The sequence below is a fragment of the Salvelinus sp. IW2-2015 genome, linkage group LG33 (genome assembly GCF_002910315.2).
Source record: "Salvelinus sp. IW2-2015 linkage group LG33, ASM291031v2, whole genome shotgun sequence".
In the NCBI taxonomy this organism is placed as follows: domain Eukaryota; kingdom Metazoa; phylum Chordata; class Actinopteri; order Salmoniformes; family Salmonidae; genus Salvelinus; species Salvelinus sp. IW2-2015.
Window position 1 is genome coordinate 16,447,610 of NC_036872.1, and position 19,032 is coordinate 16,466,641.

The window sequence follows — 19,032 nt, forward strand, 5'->3', positions numbered from 1 at the left end:
CCAATTGAAAACTCATATAGGACATTCTGGAGTGGTGCCTGAGACAGCGTTTTCCACCACCATCAACAAAACACCATATGATGGAATTTCTCGTAGAAGAATGGTGTTTCATCTCTCCAATAGAGTTCCAGCAACTTGTAGAATCTATGCCAAGGAGCATTGAAGCTGTTTTGGCTTGTGGTGGCCCAACGCCCTATTAAGACACTGTTGATGTTTCCTTTATTTTGTCAGGTACCTGTAGATATAACCTACAGTGCATTCTAAAAGTATTCAGACCCCTTGACTTCCACATTTTGTTACAGCCTTATTATAAAATTGATCAAATCGCCCCCCAGACTTGTCCCGAAGTCTCTCCTGCGTTGTCTTGGCTGTGTGCTTAGGGTCGTTGTCCTGTTGGAAGGTGACCCCTTTGCCCCATGTGCCTTTTGACTGAGGAGTGGCTTCCGTCTGGCCACTACCATAAAGGCCTGATTGGTGGAGTGCTGCAGAGACGGCCAGCTCTAGGAAGTCTTGGTGGTTCCAAACTTCTTCCATTTTACAATGATGTAGGCTAACGTGTTCTTGGGGAGCTTCAATGCTGCACACATTTTTTTGGTACCCTTCCCCAGATCTGTGCCTAGACACAATCCCGACTCAGATTCTTCCCTTTAAAATGCATGCCAAACAAAAACCAATGATCGCAAAGTTAAACCATGCAACTCTATGCACAAGGACTACTTAACAATTTTCCTTGTGCGTAGAGTTTTATGGTTTGTTTAACTTTGCCGTCATTGGTTTTTGTTTGGCATGCATTTTAAAGGGAAGAATCTGAGTTTCAGCATCACTCTGTTATTGTGGAATTGCCCAGTAATAAAGGCGTCAGTCCTCTGGTCTGCTCCCTCAGGCTGTGCTCTGCTGTACTGTGCAGGGCTTACTGCTCTGATTTGCTCTGTGATCCTGCAGAGTCAGTGTGCTTGCTAAGGCATGGTGTTGCCCCCACACGTATGTGCTTACATATTCATCCGCCCACACATGCACTCTACTGCAAGCTCCAGACAAAATGGATGTCATCTTACTGGATCCTAATTCAGAGGAATTACATTGTTTTCTAGTCTTTAACATTTTAAATAAATCTTGTGGCTTTTATCCTCACTTTAAACCGTTGTCTTCATTGCACCGAGATGCTAGCTAAGTGTGCTTGTGGCTATAAAAAACGAGTTCTTGAGCCCAGTACTTGTATAAACTATAGTGTTAATTTTTCAGATTGCTTTTGTACAGTAGTAGAACGTTGGGTATGTTTTGTTAGCCCAGGAGAACTAGCTGGTGTGAGCAGGCAGGGGGGGAGAAGTGTGAAGGCCGAGGAATATGTTGTAATATATGGACTATTTTGATGTGGTTCTTTCTCTGAGGTCCTATCTGGCATTGTAGCAGTTACTCCTCTGCAATGCCGTCTGTCTACCCTCCCTGCTGGAGAGCTCATGTCAGCAGATTTTGATGTTTTTTAACACTAACAACAGGAAGCAGGAAAAACAAGGTGTTTGCATTAGTGATGGAAGTTCGACTCTCTTTTTACTGACTCTGATCTTTTCGACTCGTTCAGTCAAAAGAACAAATCTTTTGACAAATTTTGTTCAGTTGATTCCATAATGCCCAGAGCCCACAGGACCCCTTACCAGCGAAGGATGAACTGAAAACGCAAGTCTTGTTCACATGTTGTTCACCATAAGGGGCTTAATGGAGCTGTCATTTGTGACTGACTTGTAGAAGTGTGCTTCAAACAATGTACATTTTATTGATTTATAGGCATACAACTAAGACTATTTCTTGATACATCTTGAAATGGCGTCTAGTTCTGGCTGCAACCGGACTAGATTGTTAACAACATTTGGCGGAATGCATTGCTTGACTGCGGTGAGGGTGATGAGCACAATATCGTTCAAACTGCAGCACCCAAAACAATTAGTTCTCGAGTTTGTTGAGCAAAGGCTGTGTGTATGTTTTGGTTCTACAAAGATGTATCCATGATATAACATTAAATAATCAATTAAATGCGTTCATTCTTGCACCATGCAATCCATAATCAGTTCTTAAACATGTTTCTTCTCTACGAACGGCACATCACTAGTTTCCATAGCATGTTTGTGGGCCAGCAGGAGATCGAGAGGAAGGGGAGGAGGCGAGGCTTGTTGTCAGTGTGCTACTTTGTTACACTGGCCTTGTGGCCACTAGTACCCTCCTGATGCAGGCATGCTTTCTTTTTAGTCCTGCAGATGTGTGCATTCGTTTGTATTGGCCTACACACTCATTCCTCTCTTTACTTACTCCTTCTCTATCCTCCCGCCTCAGCTCCATCTTACTCTTCCTCGCTCTCTTTTCCTGTTGCTCTCTTGCTGTTGCGTGAGCGTGCTATTCCCCTCCTTGTTGCTGCTCTCACTAGCGCTCTTCCTCCCTCTCCCTGTTGCTCTTGCTCTCTTTCTTCTCAGTGCTCTCTCTCCCTTCTGTTTGTGTATTGTGTGGGTGTGTGCTTATGGGTGGGAGTAAGTCAACCTGTCTCTGATTGGATGGGTACAGTCTAAAGGGGTGGGCACTAGGATGTGTATAGAGTGCGAGTGGAGGGAAAGAACCCTAGCAGGCTGGGGTCAGGGGAGAGAGAGTGCGTGGGTGTTTATGTTTTGAGATGGCATGGTTTGAAAAAGAGAGAGGAGCGAGTCAGCCCGTCTGTCACTGGCATGCTGAGTCTCTGGGCCCTGACGCCAGCACCGTTTCTCCTCTCCTCGTCCAGGCGGCTGCCCTCCTCCTCTCCTTCTCCAGCTCTGCCGTGCACAGCTCTTCTTCTCTCCTGCTCTCTCCTGCAGCTTTCGCAGCCCCAGCGCCTGCCTACAATCCACCCCCCGCTATCTGAGTGTGAGTTGCTCTGTGGGTGGGCGGGGGGGGGGGGGGGCTGCCAGGGGCTCTGGTGCTGCTACAGCCAGCAGGAAACCATCCAAAAGAATACACACAGACACGAGTGGAGTAGCTTTCGTTGGTGATGGTGAGTGTGTCTCTCTCTCGTTTTGTGCCTTTTCTCTCGCTCTCTTTCTTTCTCACTCTCTCTGTTTACTGGGGAAAGCGCACATGGTTGTATATTCTTGTTTATGTGAGTGGAATTCTTCCACAGTTTGTAGAGTTAGTGTAGTAATTCTACAAGGCATGGGGGGTGAGTCATTTGAGTTGGCCTATGGAGAAGAGTTGTGTTGAGCCCCCTGCTTGCAACAGAGATTGCTTACTCTACGCATGTCTTTTCTCAAGAATAGCATGGTGTTGTACAGAGAGAGAGAGAGTGATAAAGAAAATATTGATGGAGTGATATGGAAAACTCATTGTAAGAAAGCGCGTAGTAAAAGTAATTTCCTGTTGCTATTTCAGTGTTTCCCCCTAACTGTTGGTTTTGCTGTTCTGCAGGGTGTGAAGGTTTGATAGGAGCTAACGATGTGAGATGTTTGTTTGAGCCTGAGGTGATGTGTTCTGACATCATAAAGTAGGCATGTGGAGGGGATTAATGGGTTATGGCTTGGCTAGGGGGAGTGAGGGGAGCTGGGGAGGGAGTGAGTGGAGGGGAGGTACTCAACAAGCAGAAAATAAAAGCCAAACAAGGCAACAAACATGTCGTCCCCCACGAATAATGCAGCACCCCCCTTAGGCCAATCAGTGTAATTTTGTAAATGGCGGCTCTCTATGGCAAGACTCATTCATTCACCCAAATTTCCCTCAAAATCAGGCCAGTGGGTCTGAGATATTGTGTAGGTTAGCTAGACTACTATCCCTGAACATGTGCCAAATTTCGTCACTGAGTCAAACAGATCAAGAGATAAACATGTGCCTGTTATAGCGCCACCGGGTGGTCAATGTTCTTGCACATGTTGTCTTGACAGTGTTTGCAACATGTACCAAATTGTGTTACTGTAAGAATATCCTTTACTGGTTTTATATGCATTTATGTGCCAGAACACTCCAACGTGAATGTTTATTGGTCAATAGCGGCCATGTTGTTTTAGGTACTAGTCTGGAAAATATTGCATTGAGACCTTTGTCCATTGATGACCACGTAGCAAGTTTCGTGCAGGTCGGTCATTCGCTGCCAGAGTAGCATTTTAAAAGTTTTTCTCAAAATGGCCGAAAATCCACCTAATGTGTCCTTGAGGCAAATGTGTTCCTTGTGAAGAGAGGGGCCTATGTACATAATGTCATGTCTTTAGGTCAAACGGTGTTAGGGGCGTGACCTTTTTAGGTTAGCATTCTCAATTGCTTGTTATTGCACCACAAGCTGGCCAATCAGTGTAATTTTGTAAATGCCGGGTCTCTATGGCAAGATGCATCATTCACCCAAATTTAGTCAAAATCTGAGATATTGCGTGTGACGAACGTGCTAGTGTACGGAGATGGATCCACGATTTTATCGTGGAGGGGACGGACAATGATTGCAAAAATGACTGAACAGTAGGGGAAGTTGGCTGTAATATTTATTGAGAGGGTTATGAATTAGACTATTCATTTTGATATTGTAGGCTTCTACTGACTTAATCTACTTCTTAAATCTGGAATTTAAATCTGGAATTGACGCACTAACAAAGCGGTTACCCTGCCTGTGTTTTGGTCAAAAGCTGAGGGATGGAAGGACTGACCATGTATGCAAGGACTGACCATCCACGATAGCAAAATTATAGTTTTAACCATGTTTTGAGGCTATACAGTGTTTGTTTACATTTACTTTGTTTGCAAACATTGGAGTATAACAAGCTTATATTTTGGGTTATGGGGTACAACAGTTGAACTAAGCTCATGAGGCATTTATAAGTTATATTCTTCAAGAATTAATGTGTGTGTATACAGTGGGGAGAACAAGTATTTGATACACTGACAATTTTGCAGGTTTTCCTACTTACAAAGCATGTAGAGGTCTGTAATTTGTATCATAGGTACACTTCAACTGTGAGAGGAATCTAAAACAAAAATCCAGAAAATCACATTGTATGCAATTTTCCAGTAATTAATTTGCATTTTATTGCATGACATAAGTATTTGATACATCAGAAAAGCAGAACTGAATATTTGGTACAGAAACCTTATTTTGCAATTACAGAGTCATACGTTTCCTGTAGTTCTTGACCAGGTTTGCACACACTGCAGCAGGGATTTTGGCCCACTCCTCCATACAGACCTTCTCCAGATCCTTCAGGTTTCGGGGCTGTCGCTGGGCAATACGGACTTTCGGCTCCCTCCAAAGATCTTCTATTGGGTTCACGTCTGGAGACTGGCTAGGCCACTCCAGGACCTTGAGATGCTTCTTACGGAGCCACTCCTTAGTTGCCCTGGCTGTGGTGTTTCGGGTCGTTGTCATGCTGGAAGACCCAGCCACGACCCATCTTCAATGCTCTTACTGAGGGAAGGAGGTTGTTGGTCAAGATCTCGCGATACATGGCCCCATCCATCTCCCCTCAATACGGTGCAGTCGTCCTGTCCCCTTTGCAGAAAAGCATCCCAAAAGATGATGTTTCCACCTCCATGCTTCACGGTTGGGATGGTGTTCTTGGGGTTGTACTCATCCTTCTATTCCTCCAAACACGGCGAGTGGAGTTTAGAGCAAAAAGCTCTATTTTTGTCTCATCAGACCACATGACCTTCTCCATTCCTCCTCTGGATCATCCAGATGGTCATTGGCAAACTTCAGACGGGCCTGGACATGCGCTGGCTTGAGCAGGGGGACCTTGCGTGCGCTGCAGGATTTTAATCCATGACGGCGTAGTGTGTTACTAATGGTTTTCTTTGAGACTGTGGTCCCAGCTCTCTTCAGGTCATTGACCAGGTCCTGCCGTGTAGTTCTGGGCTGATCCCTCACATTCCTCATGATCATTGATGCCCCACGAGGTGAGATCTTGCATGGAGCCCCAGACCGAGGGTGATTGACCGTCATCTTGAACTTCTTCCATTTTCTAATAATTGTGCCAACAGTTGTTGCCTTCTCACCAAGCTGCTTGGCTATTGTCCTGTAGCCCATCCCAGCCTTGTACAGGTCTACATTTATCCCTGATGTCCTTACACAGCTCTCTGGTCTTGGCCATTGTGGAGAGGTTGGAGTCTGTTTGATTGAGTGTGTGGACAGGTGTCTTTTATACAGGTAACGAGTTCAAACAGGTGCAGTTAATACAGGTAATGAGTGGAGACAGGAGGGCTTCTTAAAGAAAAACTAACGGTCTGTGAGAGCCGGAATTCTTACTGGTTGGTAGGTGATCAAATACTTATGTCATGCAATAAAATGCAAATTAATTACTTAAAAATCATACAATGTGATTTTCTGGATTTTTGTTTTAGATTCCGTCTCTCACAGTTGAAGTGTACCTATGATAAAAATTACAGACCTCTACATGCTTTGTAAGTAGGAAAACCTGCAAAATCGGCAGTGTATCAAATACTTGTTCTCCCACTGTATATATATATATATATATATATATATATATAATATAATATATATATATGCTGTAGCAACTAAGGATTCTAGCTCCAAGGTTGGCTGCCAGGGACAAAACATAAGCAGAAGGCAAATTCTTTCGTGTCTGCCTGAATTATTGATGCAGTCATTATTATGTTGCGATGTTTAATGCCTGATCAAATGATACATTGTGAATTCCCTGTGATAGAGCTTGTGTTGTGCGTGGGCCAGGGGTGTAAACGCATCTCCATCTCTCACAGACCGTGAGAACAATAACATTTACCCCTGAACAGCTTGTAAACAATTGCCGCAGAGAGCAACAAATAAGTAGCAAATCTTGACTTCCATTAGAAGAAGAAAAATGTCATGTTGATAATCAGCGGTGCGGCATATGATTTCATTTTTGAAACTGGTTGTAATTCATTTGAGTCAAATATTTGTTTTCACTTCTACCAAGGAGGATTCATCAACATCAACAGGCGCACAAACAAGTGTTACTGGTTACCATTTTTGGAAAATTGTTAACCATTTGTGGCCGACCACCTCGATTATGTCTCATCTTGCTAAATTATTCCTTGCGCACCTTACGCATAGAAGTAGGACTATAGGCTATCAAAGTATTTCTGATTGACTTAACGCACCACCACTAAAGTAATGTTTTCTTCACCTCCAATGGCAAAAGTCTGTTTTTACATCCATTGAGAATGACAGTTCCTCAATGTTTTTGTAAAATCTTTCTGGCTCTCTCCCTTTCGATAACCACTTACCTTGAAAAGGATAAATGTCATGGTCTGATCCAGTGGAAACGTAATAAAATAGGCCTACCTGATTTTATTTCTTATTGGTGCTTGGCTTGGACTGAAATAGGTTCCGGTACTCATTTTGGGTGCTGGTAGTATTTATATTTAGGTGCAGGAGTCCATAATTCTTTTGAGCTAATATTCTATAGGAGGAACAGGAGCTCAAACAGTAGAACATTTGAGGTGCCGGTACTCAGCTCCAGTGAGCTCCTGCCCATCTTAAGCACTGCTTCTCATCCCTTGCGCCTACAGTTGTATCTGTCACAAGCTCACTGGTACGGGAAACTCTTGAGGGCCCAGAATATTTTATACAATAAAGTTCGCTAGCGTGAGCTTTGGGCCGGACCCAAGTTAATAGTTGATACAATGTTTCAAGTCCGTTGCAGACAGGCCATGCGTAGCCAATGTGATTTATAGGATATTTATTTTTATCAGGATATTTTCTACCTGCTGGCTGCAATGGTTTTTATTTGTTGGATTTATGTAGGCTATTTTTACATCGTTGGAAATGGCAATAGAAGTTACTTTTGTGGTTTTTCATTTTTGATTTGGATAGAATTTTGATTAAACATATGACAATGATATGAAGACGTTATTATAAATGAATTGAAACTGTTCCACGAAAATGTGCTGATGAAATCCTGGTTGATAATGAAACGACTGAACAACGAACCAGCACAGCAAGTAAGTGAAAGAAATAGGTTTTGATTGTTTTACTGGTAATGGGGACATATGTAAATGCCAACAAAATAACTTTGTTGTGTGTGTGTCTCAACTATTTAACTGTACTAGAGTGTTTAAAAGGCCGCTAAAATTGTAAATATCGGTATCGGGTTTTTTGGCAAAGAAAATTGGCTAAAACTGTCATATCGGTGCATCCCTAATTAAAACACATAGGATGTGTCTATATATGGAAAAATACAGACTACTTTCGGTCGACAATGTTTTTTTTTGTACAGCCCTAGTTCACACCCTCTTAAACCTTAGCCCCACCCATGTGAGGCCATCTGCTAAACAGAGTGAGTAAGGTAGTGTAGTAAACAACCAAAGACTTCAAGACTAAAAGTGGTGAAAGTAGAAGCCTACAATAAGGAAAAACTCCAGATAAAATACACTTGGCCACCTTGGCCTATATTCTAATGTGACTTTGGTGCAGATCATGTTGTTCTTCACATTACAGACTCTGGTAAACACACTATATCAAATAAAATTAAGTGTATTTGTCACATGCAGAGGATACAGAAGGTGTAAAGGTGAAATGGTTATTTACATATTTACATAGTAGCAATATAAAAAAACTAGTGTCCAGATAAAAATATTTTTATAATCATTAGATGATGCTTACCCAGACACACTTGTCTAAATGAATGGGTCATGTGAAAGAAATGCTATAGCCACCACCCAGCCACGTCTAGCTAAGTGGATGGGTCACTATTGTCTAGACATGTACACATGTTCATGAAATACAATAGATGGCTGTAATCACCCCCAGACACACCTGGCTAACTTGATGGGTCACGGAATCATCTAGCGAAGTGGAGTCTGTTGTTAAGACATGTAGCTAACTAGCTAAACAATGAACCAGGCATAATCACAACCCATACTACTAGCAATAAAAATGGATTGTCATAGCTAGCCACCATGTATGAAATGCAGTAGTATCAATCAAACTAGGTTCACTGTTAGCTAGCTGGAACCCCTTTAACTCCATTTTACTTGTACAGCTTGTTTGGCCCATGTTGTGTCAACTCACTCGGGTTGACACTGACCTTGTGCAGAAAGTAGTCCAACAACTTTTTCCCACTGATATTTGTCGATAGCGCCTGCTAAATTCAGGGCAGCAATGTTGTTGTGAGCAGTAGCCTCGGTTTTGCAGTTCTACATGGCTAACGTTATATCTTTCAAAAAAGCTGCGGTAGCAAGGATTATCTACACATACCGAGCAGCTCATGTTGAGCAGAAGCATTTCGCTACACTCGCAATAACATCTGCTAACCATGTGTATGTGACCAATAAAATGTGATTTGATTTGAGAAGCATGCTACATGGCAGACCAATCCCAACTCCTCTCTCGGCATGTCCAGCCCATCCATTATCTCAGCCAGTCATGGCTAGCGGAAAGGTTCCTGTCTTTTTACGTGGCTAAACCAACTAGGCTCGTCATTTCACAATATTATTCGTATTTACAGATGGCAAACAAGTTTGTTATTAAGTCGCATGAAAGTTCACATGGTCCAGAATGCATTTCTGCCCAAAACCACATTTTGATATTAAATTTAAAAAATCAAATGCTTCCTGAAACGTGTCACATTTTAATAAGAAATCTATAGGACAAATACATTATTTTAAGATGGATCTTTTTCTCAAATTTGAAACTCTACCCCACTCTTGATGCCTGAGTGACACATTAACGTTATGTTCCAAATTCCAAGCCAAAGCTCAAATTTTCCCTCGCTTTTCCCCTAAAAAAGATGCTTCAAAATCATTGTATATCTGCTTTATCTGTTGTGCTACAGCATAATCTGTGCAAAGCCATGGCTTCACATCTGCCTAAACAGATTTACTGTGCCCATGGGGGAACTCTTCCCCCCCCCCCCCACCTCCCTTAGATCTGTTTATCCAAGTGAGCAGAGCCCAGCTCACCCCCTCACCAGCCATACTAGTCCTAGACTTGGTAAACTGTGCATTTGGTAAACTGTGCATTGAAAGTTTAAAGGGGAGATTGCAGACTTAGGTTGCTGTTAAACATTCTGATTTGTTTGATCCTTCTAACTAAAAGTCCCAATACAACTCTCTCACTTCTCTATCACAACTCTATCACTTTGCATTTGTATTTTTTATATTTTATCTGAATTTTGAAAAGCGTTCGTAAATGTGATGTAAAGAGGAGCACTACACGAGCAGGAGTGAAGACAATGTCTACAAGACGGTGAAAACCCACGTATTGAGTCTGAGTTTTTTTTTTTGTAAAAGAAAAAGAGCCAATTTATCATCTGACCATATCCTGTGATTTCTTTATTCTGTATTAGCATAGCCGCTTTTACACCCCTGGTTTACCTCTACTAGCTAACCCGTTAGCGTTGAAACACATTACTTATTAGCGGTTCAGCACATCAGCATTTCCCGTACTGTTAAACAAAATCAAGATAAACCGTTGCCATCCATAGTATACATTGAATGTCTATAACCAAACTGGCTAAAACTCTGTTGTTGGCCGATGGTATTTATAGCTAGCTACATGCTAACCGCTAGTGCTACTACTAGCAGCAGTAAATCCAGGTATAATGGTTAACACAAACATGGGTTATTACGATATTCTGCAAGTTATATCAGCCAATGAAGATCAGGCAGTTCAGCCAAAATAAAAACATAACTTGAATTAAACAATGACATTTAATAAAATTGGTATTTGACCATTTTATTTGGTTTAGTATTCTGTTGGAGTTTTTGTATCTTGCTTGCTATCTAGCTAGTTTATTCCATCCCCAAACACCATGCTAGCTCTGTGTGAGTGGGCCAGTTGGTTTTGCATGGCCGGGTGAACTTAGATAGCTGGCTATGTTTTTTTTAAACGTTGTTTTTTAAAATCATCTACTAGCAACATGACAAAAGTCTTTGGGCACTAGTACCTATCCACCTGATTCACCGAAGCCACCCGCCCTCGAGCTGTTGTAACACCAGTGCTGTCACTGGACTTGGAGCCTACATTGACTGTGGAAACAGAACCGTTTTTTAACCTCCGCTTCATGGGCTGCGGTTCAATCTCGTTATTTTCACCCCATCAGCTCTCGCCCTCCACTTTCCCTTGGGGGAATCCCCGTCGAAACCGGATGCAGTTTGATTGCCATCTTAAGTGGCAGTCAAATTCACAAAAGTTGCCCCCTCGGCCCTTGATTTAGCTCGAGAGCGAATGAGCAACTTTGATCACTTGCGGGTTTGGTACGACCCACAATTCAATGCAAACTGTAATCACGTGTCAAACTCCGGTGGCCACAAAGTATAACATTTTATCAACATGCTAGTAAAAAAATAAAATAATGACTGATTTTAGCAGTGGCAAATGGGAATATGACGCTCAGTGGCTCAGACTGATAGTGAGGAGCCTATAAAACGTAGCTAGGTAGCTTCCTAAACACATTTTGGGGGATTTGGGAAATGTATTGGAATAAATGACTGAACTATGAAACTAGCTAGCCAGCTATGGCTGTAGCTAGATACCTGACAGGAGTGATGGCTACGTTAGCTTGCTAGGTACATCAATAGCTTTAGGTTGGTTGTTTTTAGGCTCAACTTCCAAGATTTCCACCAAGGACGTTGCCTCTCCGATCATCACTCTCCCTCACTTGGGCAAGGGACATTTAAGGTACACTCTGATGTGACGATGTAAAACGTCCTTCAAGGGTTGAGGGCCGAGGGCTGTCTACTTCACGTTTGGACCATAGCCATGTTGGAGCCACTTCCACTGTTGGTAGCCATCTTAATCGTTTGGGACAAAGTGAACCCTGCATATAACTGAAACGCCATGGGTTCCCCTGACCCAGTCTGCCCGCCTCATCTTCAAGAAGCAGTCACACATTCTTCCCATCTTCTCGCATTTCGGCCAAACATGCATGCCAGTAAACAGTATTGCAGTGCTGGCCGTTCCCTCTTTGACATCAAAGCCGCTATGTATTGTTGGTATATGAGTTTTTGATAAATGTAATTCAAATTGTGAAAATAGAAGTGTAGAATATATTTTTTATATAAACTTTTGCATAAAGACCATTTATATTGAATATCATCAATATGTTTTTAAATTTGTGGAAATATATTGTGCAACATGCCCTTTTAAAGCTCTACCTGATTGCACTACATACCATATAGTGATGGAGGGGGAAATCAATACAGTAACATATATTATATGGGTATTTGACTCCCAAGTATCGATTTGTAGCATTTTTTTTTTGTAGAGTTAGCTACTGCTAGTTGGCTGTACCTGCGCCAAAACTCAGGTATTTTTCATTCTCATCTTTTAAATAGTGAGCCAACATGTTTTCAGTGCTTTTGTTCCCCCTGACTAATCAAAACTATTTTTTTCATCGTCTCTTGTATATAGCAATACATATGGAATCGTGAGAATCACAATACATATTGTACCGCCACCTAAGTATTGTGATATCGTATCGTGAGGTCCCTGGCAATTCCCAGCACAAATAACATACACTACATGGTCAAAGGTATGTGGACACCTGTCTCATTCCAAATTCATTCCAAACCCTCCTTTGCTGCTAGATCAGCCTCCATTCTTCTTGGGAGGATTTCCACTAGATGTTGGAACATTGCTGCGGGGGCTTGCTTCCATTCAGCCACAAGCATTAATGAGGTTGTGCATGGATGTCAGGAGATTAGGCCCGGCTCACAGTCTGCGTTCCAATTCATCCCAAAGGTGTTCGATGGGGTTGAGGTCAAGGCTCTGTGCAGGCCAGTCAAGTTCTTCAACACCGGGCTCGAAACCATTTCTGTATGAACCTCGCTTTGTGCACGGGGGCATTGTCATGCTGAAACAGGAAAGGGCCTTTCCCAAACTGTTGCCACAAAGTTGGAAGCACAGAATTGTCTCGAATGTCATTGTATGTTGTAGCGTTTAGATTTCCCTTCACTGGAACTAAGGGGCCTAGCCCGAACCATGAAAAACGGCACCAGACCATTATTCCTCCTCCACCAAACTTTACAGTTGGCACTATGCATTCGGGTAGGTGGCGTTCTCCTGGCATCCGCCAAACCCAGATTCGTTCGTCGAACTGCCAGATGGTGAAGCATGATTCATCACTCCAGAGAATGCATTTCCACTGCTCCACAGAGTCCAATGGTGGTGAGCTTTACACCACTCTAGCCGATGCTTGACATTGCGCACGGTGATCTTAGGCTTGTGTACGGCTGCTTGGCAATGGAAACCCATTTCATGAAGCTCCTGACGAACAGTTCTTGTGCTGACGTTGCTTCCAGAGTAGTGAGTGTTGCAATCAAGGACAGACAATTTTTATGCGCTACACACTTCAGCACCTATTCTGTGAGCTTGTGTGGCCTACCATTTTGCGGCTGAGCTATTGTTGCTCCTAGACGTTTCCACTTCGCAATAACAGCACCTGCAGTTGACCGGGGAAGCTCCAGCGGGGCAGAAATTTTACAAACTGACTTGTTGGAAAGGTGTCATTTTTTAAATTTGATTTAACCTTTAATTAGGCCAGTCAGTTAAGAACAAATTCTTATTTACAATGACGGCCAAGCCCTAACCCGGACGACGCTGGGACTCCCAATCACGGCCAGTTGTGATACAGCCTGAAATCGAACCAGGGTCTGTAGTGACGCCTCTAGCACCGAGATGCAGTACCTTAGACTGCTGTGCCACTCGGTAGCATCCTATGACGGTGCCACGTTGAAGGTCACTGAGCTCTTCCCTACGGGCCATTCTACTGCCAATGTTTGTAAATGGAGATTTTATGTCTGTGCTCAATTTTATGCACCTGTTAGCAACGGGTGTGACTGAATTAGTCAAATCCACTCATTTGAAGAGGTGTCCACATACATACATCCAGCAGAGCTCTGATCTACAAAAGTATCACATCACATCGCCTGTCCTATTTCATCCAGATTGTCCTGATCATTACTGAAGGATGTTCATTAATATTGATAAATGGCTTTTGTCTCTTGACTGCACGAGGACTCAGGAATGCAATTTAATTTCATAAGTCTGTTATGTTTAGCATTTCTTTCCTGCCTGGCTTCTCACCAAAGGCTGTGAAAATGTCAACAGACAATGTGGACCTGTTTGGTAGGATGAGGAAGAGGCTCCCAGGTGTAGGGGCGGGCTAGTTGCTTCTGTGGAGGCATATCATGTGTTTTTGTTTCATCATGATATGCCCAGCTTCTCCTCCCTTTCGCATACACCTCTAAGCTGCTCATTGCAAAGTGTTTTTTTAAAAATTGCACATAGATCATAATCTGCGCTCAGCTCACATAGTCAGCTCTGCTGTGGAGCACCGAACCTTGCATGTACACACCTGCTGGCATGACGTGTGCACTGGGTTTTTTGGTCGTCACATATGCTGTCACATGATAACGTGTGTTCAGATCTGATTGATCGTTACCTGTGATACTCCTCGTGCTCTGAAGACTTACCAATCCTTCAGAGATATTGAAATTAAAAAGTCAATGTGTGTTTGATGTGCTGCTGCTCTCTGGTTCCCCGAACCAACCTGAACCCAGACAGAACACACTGCTAATGAGGCTGCTTGCCTGGGGCGGGATCTGATATGCCTGCCTGAAGTCAGCCCCCAGTCCACCCCCACCTCCACTCTTCAGGCACTCTCTCCCTACAGCAACTCTTTCTGTTTTCTCATTAGGGCTCCCATCTTCCAATTCCAGTTTTGGAGCAAATGAATTCCTCTTGCCTTCTTTTCACCTCCTTTTTCTCTTTCTTTCCAGTGGGTTTGTCAAATTTTTCCCCCTGTTAATTGTTTGCTGGTGTCAGCCCTATTAGCAGCCCAGTGCCTGAAGGAGTCTGCAGTAGCATTAAGCTGTGCACATGCTACATACACACAAAGAAATACTGTGGCGAGTTTCCATTTGAGATTTACACCGCTGGCAGCCGTGTCTCTCTGGGCCATGGCTCCGGCTGACCAAGGCACTTGGTACTTTTCAGCTTTCATTTACATAACAATTGCTAACTGTGATCTTTAACACCTTTTCACAAAGCAACTGTCTTGATGATGCAGAGGTTGTAGATTCTGCTCGCTCCAAGTCTGTAGTGTCACACTCCTGACGTGGAAACATAATTATTACACTAGGGCTTACATTAACATAAATCACTGGCGACACACTTGTGTGGGGTATGTCTCAGGTCGATGTGCAGCACAAAATATCCCATTTGCCCTGTCCTCCAGCCCGTGTCCAATGAATACATGAAAGAACCTATTGTTTCTCTGTAATAACACCTAAACCCAGAGTTTATTCAGGTTTGTGCATGCCATTACCTATAGACCTTAGCAGGGGTGAAAGTAGAATGAATTTCTTCCCGGTATGGGACCTTCTATGTGTGCATGTGCTTGTCAAACAGTCATTTCAAATGGCTCCTTTACTAGGCTACCCGTGCACGTTCATCTACTCGCAACATTTCCAGCCTCCAAACAGTAATGAATGGAAAGAGACCTCTGTTACACAACATACCAAAAAGTGTAATGACATTTGCCGATTGTCATTAGTCCACAACGTCTCGGCCACTCAGCTCTGCCTTGGCAAAATGTCAGTGTTCTTGTCAAACCACATCGCATTTTGGAGTGTAGGCTATACCACCTGTTTTTCATGCGGTAATTATAAATAGTGGTGTAGTAGTTTTTATATTTTTTAAATTGACATTCTGTTTTCGTTATTGTAATGGGCTCATGTTTTACCAGTACGGTGTACCCCCACTATTTATTTTTCCGGGACACCGGACCACATTACTTTCACCCCTGGTCCTAAAGGATATTTAAACATGGTCCTCTGCCAGCATGCCAGAATGTTTGCTTCATAATTCTCTATGTTAAAAAATGTGTTTTTTTATTAAAGGACCCATGCACGTGATCAGTGTTCTCTTTGTTGCGTGAGTAAAATGAGCACGCATTTAGCTGTTGCCATTACTTTCCTCTCACCTGCACTAATTCAAAAGTGCTTTCCTTGCCATCTTAAATAAGCATGCCCCATTCAAAAAATGTTGTACTAAGAACAGATATTGGTTCACCCCAGACTTGACTGCCCTTGACCAGCACAAAATCATCCTGTGGCGTTCTGCATTAGCATCAAATAGCCCCCGCGATATGCAACTTTTCAGGGAAGTCAGGAACCAATATACTCAGTCAGTTAGGAAAGCTAAGGCTAGCTTTTTTTAGACAGAAATTTGCATCCTGTAGCACTAATTCCAAAAAGTTTTGGGACACTAAAGTCCATGGAGAATAAGAGCACCTCCTCCCAGCTGCCCACTGCACTGAGGCTACCACTGATAAATCTACGATAATCGATCATTTCAATAAGCATTTTTCTACGGCTGGCCATGCTTTCCACCTGACTACCCCTACCCCGGCCAACAGCTCATCACCCCAAACTGTTATAGACCTATATCCATCCTGCCCTGCCTTTCTAAAATCTTTGAAAGCCAAGTTAACAAACAGATCACCGACCATTTCGAATCCCACCGTACCTTCTCCATTAGGCAATCTGGTTTCCGAGCTGGTTATGGGTGCACCTCAGCCACGCTCAAGGTCCTAAACGATATCATAACCACCATCGATAAAAGACGTACTGTGCAGCCGTCTTCATCGACCTGGCCAAGGCTTTCGACTCTGTCAATCATCGCATTCTTATCGGCAGACTCAACAGCCTTGGTTTCTCAAATGACTGCCTCGTCTGGTTCACCAACTACTTCTCACATAGAGTTCAGTGTGTCAAATCGGAGGGCCTGTTGTCTGGACCTCTGGCAGTCTTTATGGGGGTGCCACAGGGTTCAATTCTCGGGCCGACTCGTTTCTCTGTATATCAATGATGTTGCTCTTGCTGCTGGTGATTCTCTGATCCACCTCTACGCAGACGACACCATTCTGTATATATCTGGCCCTTCTTTGGACACTGTGTTAACAAACCTCCAAACGAGCTTCAATGCCATACAACACTCCTTCCGTGGCCTCCAACTGCTTTTAAATGCTAGTAAAACTAAATGCATGCTCTTCAACTGATTGTTGCCCGCACCCGCTCGTAGTGACTAGCATCACTACTCTGGACGGTTCTGACTTAGAATATGTTGCCAACTACAAATACCTAGGTGTCTGGTTAGACTGTAAACTCTCCTTCCAGACTCGCATTAAGCTATGTTATTGACTGTACGTTTGTTTGTGTAACTCTGTTGTTTGTGTCGCTTTGCTTTATCTTGGCCAGGTCACAGTTGTAAATGAGAACTTGTTCTCAACTGGCCTAACTGGTTAAATAAATAAAATAAAAAATATTCATTATCTTGAAACTGGCACTGCAGATCTTGGCTCATACATGGAGAGGTTTGGTGGTTAATATATTGCCTAAAACAATATACCGTCACACTTCTTTATCCCTCTCTCCCTTTCTCTTGCCCTCCTTCACTATCAGTCTGTGTAAAATAAATCCCCATGTATGTACCAAAAATATCAGGTACATTCACTTTTCAGTTGAGCTTTTGCACTTTTTAAATTATGCTGAAAACCCACCAGTGGGGCTCATGTCAGGGATCTGTTGGCCTTGTGAATGTGTTAATGGAAAATATGTTTTGAAACAGAACTCTAGTTAGCCTGACAGGTGAGGTCATACATAAGCCGGTCTCCATGACACGCTAATACCAAACAGTGTTAGTGAACTGTTGCCTCTTCTGCTCCTCCTTTTCCTCCTCCCCCTCTTCTTCCCCTCCTTCCTGCTTCAGGGCATCTGGCATATTCCAGTGGATGAGATTGATCGCCCTGGCAGTTTTGCATCTCATATGAACCGATCCATCGTCCTCTTGCTGGAGGTGCTGTCTCAGCTGAAGGACCACGACACACTGATCAAAGACTCTTTCATGCTCCAGAGAACCCCTGACCAGGGAAAGTAAGGATCTCTCATGACTCAACCATGTTTCTCTCAGTTTTTCATGGCAACCATTTGTTCTAGTGTTTTTGTGTGAATTTGTTCTTCTCTTTCCTTTCTCTCTCTCATGTCTTAAAGGAAGTATTTGCGGGATGTGGATCGTCAGGTTTTGGCCCAGAGAGCATTTTTCCTAGCTGTAAAAGTCCTGGAGGACAATCTGAACAAACTCACAGGGGTATGCAACCAAAGCACTCTACACACTTGGAGAGGAGCTGAAAGCAGCTCCGTAGTTTATAGTTTCAGCATGCTCTTGCTTGTGTTGTGACGGGCTCTGTTCTTTCTCAGGTGTCGGAGCAGCCTTCCAAAGTGCCTGCGCCCTCCATGGGGGAAATGACAACCACGGACACGTCCAACAGGCCCAGTGCAGAGGACAGCAGTCATGCATTGCATAAGAAGCCTGAGCTCACTGAGGAACCCCAGGTCACTGCCCCAGGCCCTGACTCTGGGTCCCGGGAGACCCCTCAGACACAGCCAGCCCTGCTGGCCACAGACAGAAACAGGGGGGATCAGCAGCAGAGAACTCCATCTGGGAAGGTGGAGGCTGCTGTGGGCGAGTGGGCCAGAGCAGGGCCAGAGGAGCCCATGGAGCTGGATGCTGGCCACTGGGGGCGTCCCTCCAAGACCACAGACTCTCAGGGCAGCCAACCAGACACTGAGTCCCCCAGAACTGTTCTGGTGCCTGGGGAGAAAGTAGCTGAGAGCAGCCGCGCACCGGAGCTTTCTCTGGAGGACCTGAGCATCAGCTCCAGACAGCAGCAGCTCCAGTGCCCGGTAGCTAAGGGCTCAGTGTTAGCCAGCGTAGCAGAGCAGGGACTAGCCCAGGGGGCGCTATGCAGGCCCAGCAGGAAGAGGAAGCTCCTGGATGACGTGGAGTCAGGCGAAACTCTTCTGCTGGATGCCTACCGGGTGTGGCAGCAGGGACAGAAGGTCATGACCTACGACCTGGGGCGCATTGAGAAGATAATGTCAGAGACATACATGCTCATCAAGCAGGTATGCTGTACTTTTATGAGTTATTGGAGCAAACTCCCCTGTTTACCTTCACGTTTACAGCCACATTTCTCTCTCCCATCAACAATTGATTTATAACTGTGCCATGTCATGCACACATAATATATACTCACTGAA

At 43.8% G+C, this 19,032-nt stretch overlaps 1 pseudogene; it reads left to right on the forward strand.

Annotated features, from left to right (window-relative positions):
* LOC111958142 (calcineurin-binding protein cabin-1-like) overlaps positions 1-19,032 on the forward strand; it is an 81,451-nt pseudogene that overhangs the window by 34,417 nt on the left and 28,002 nt on the right.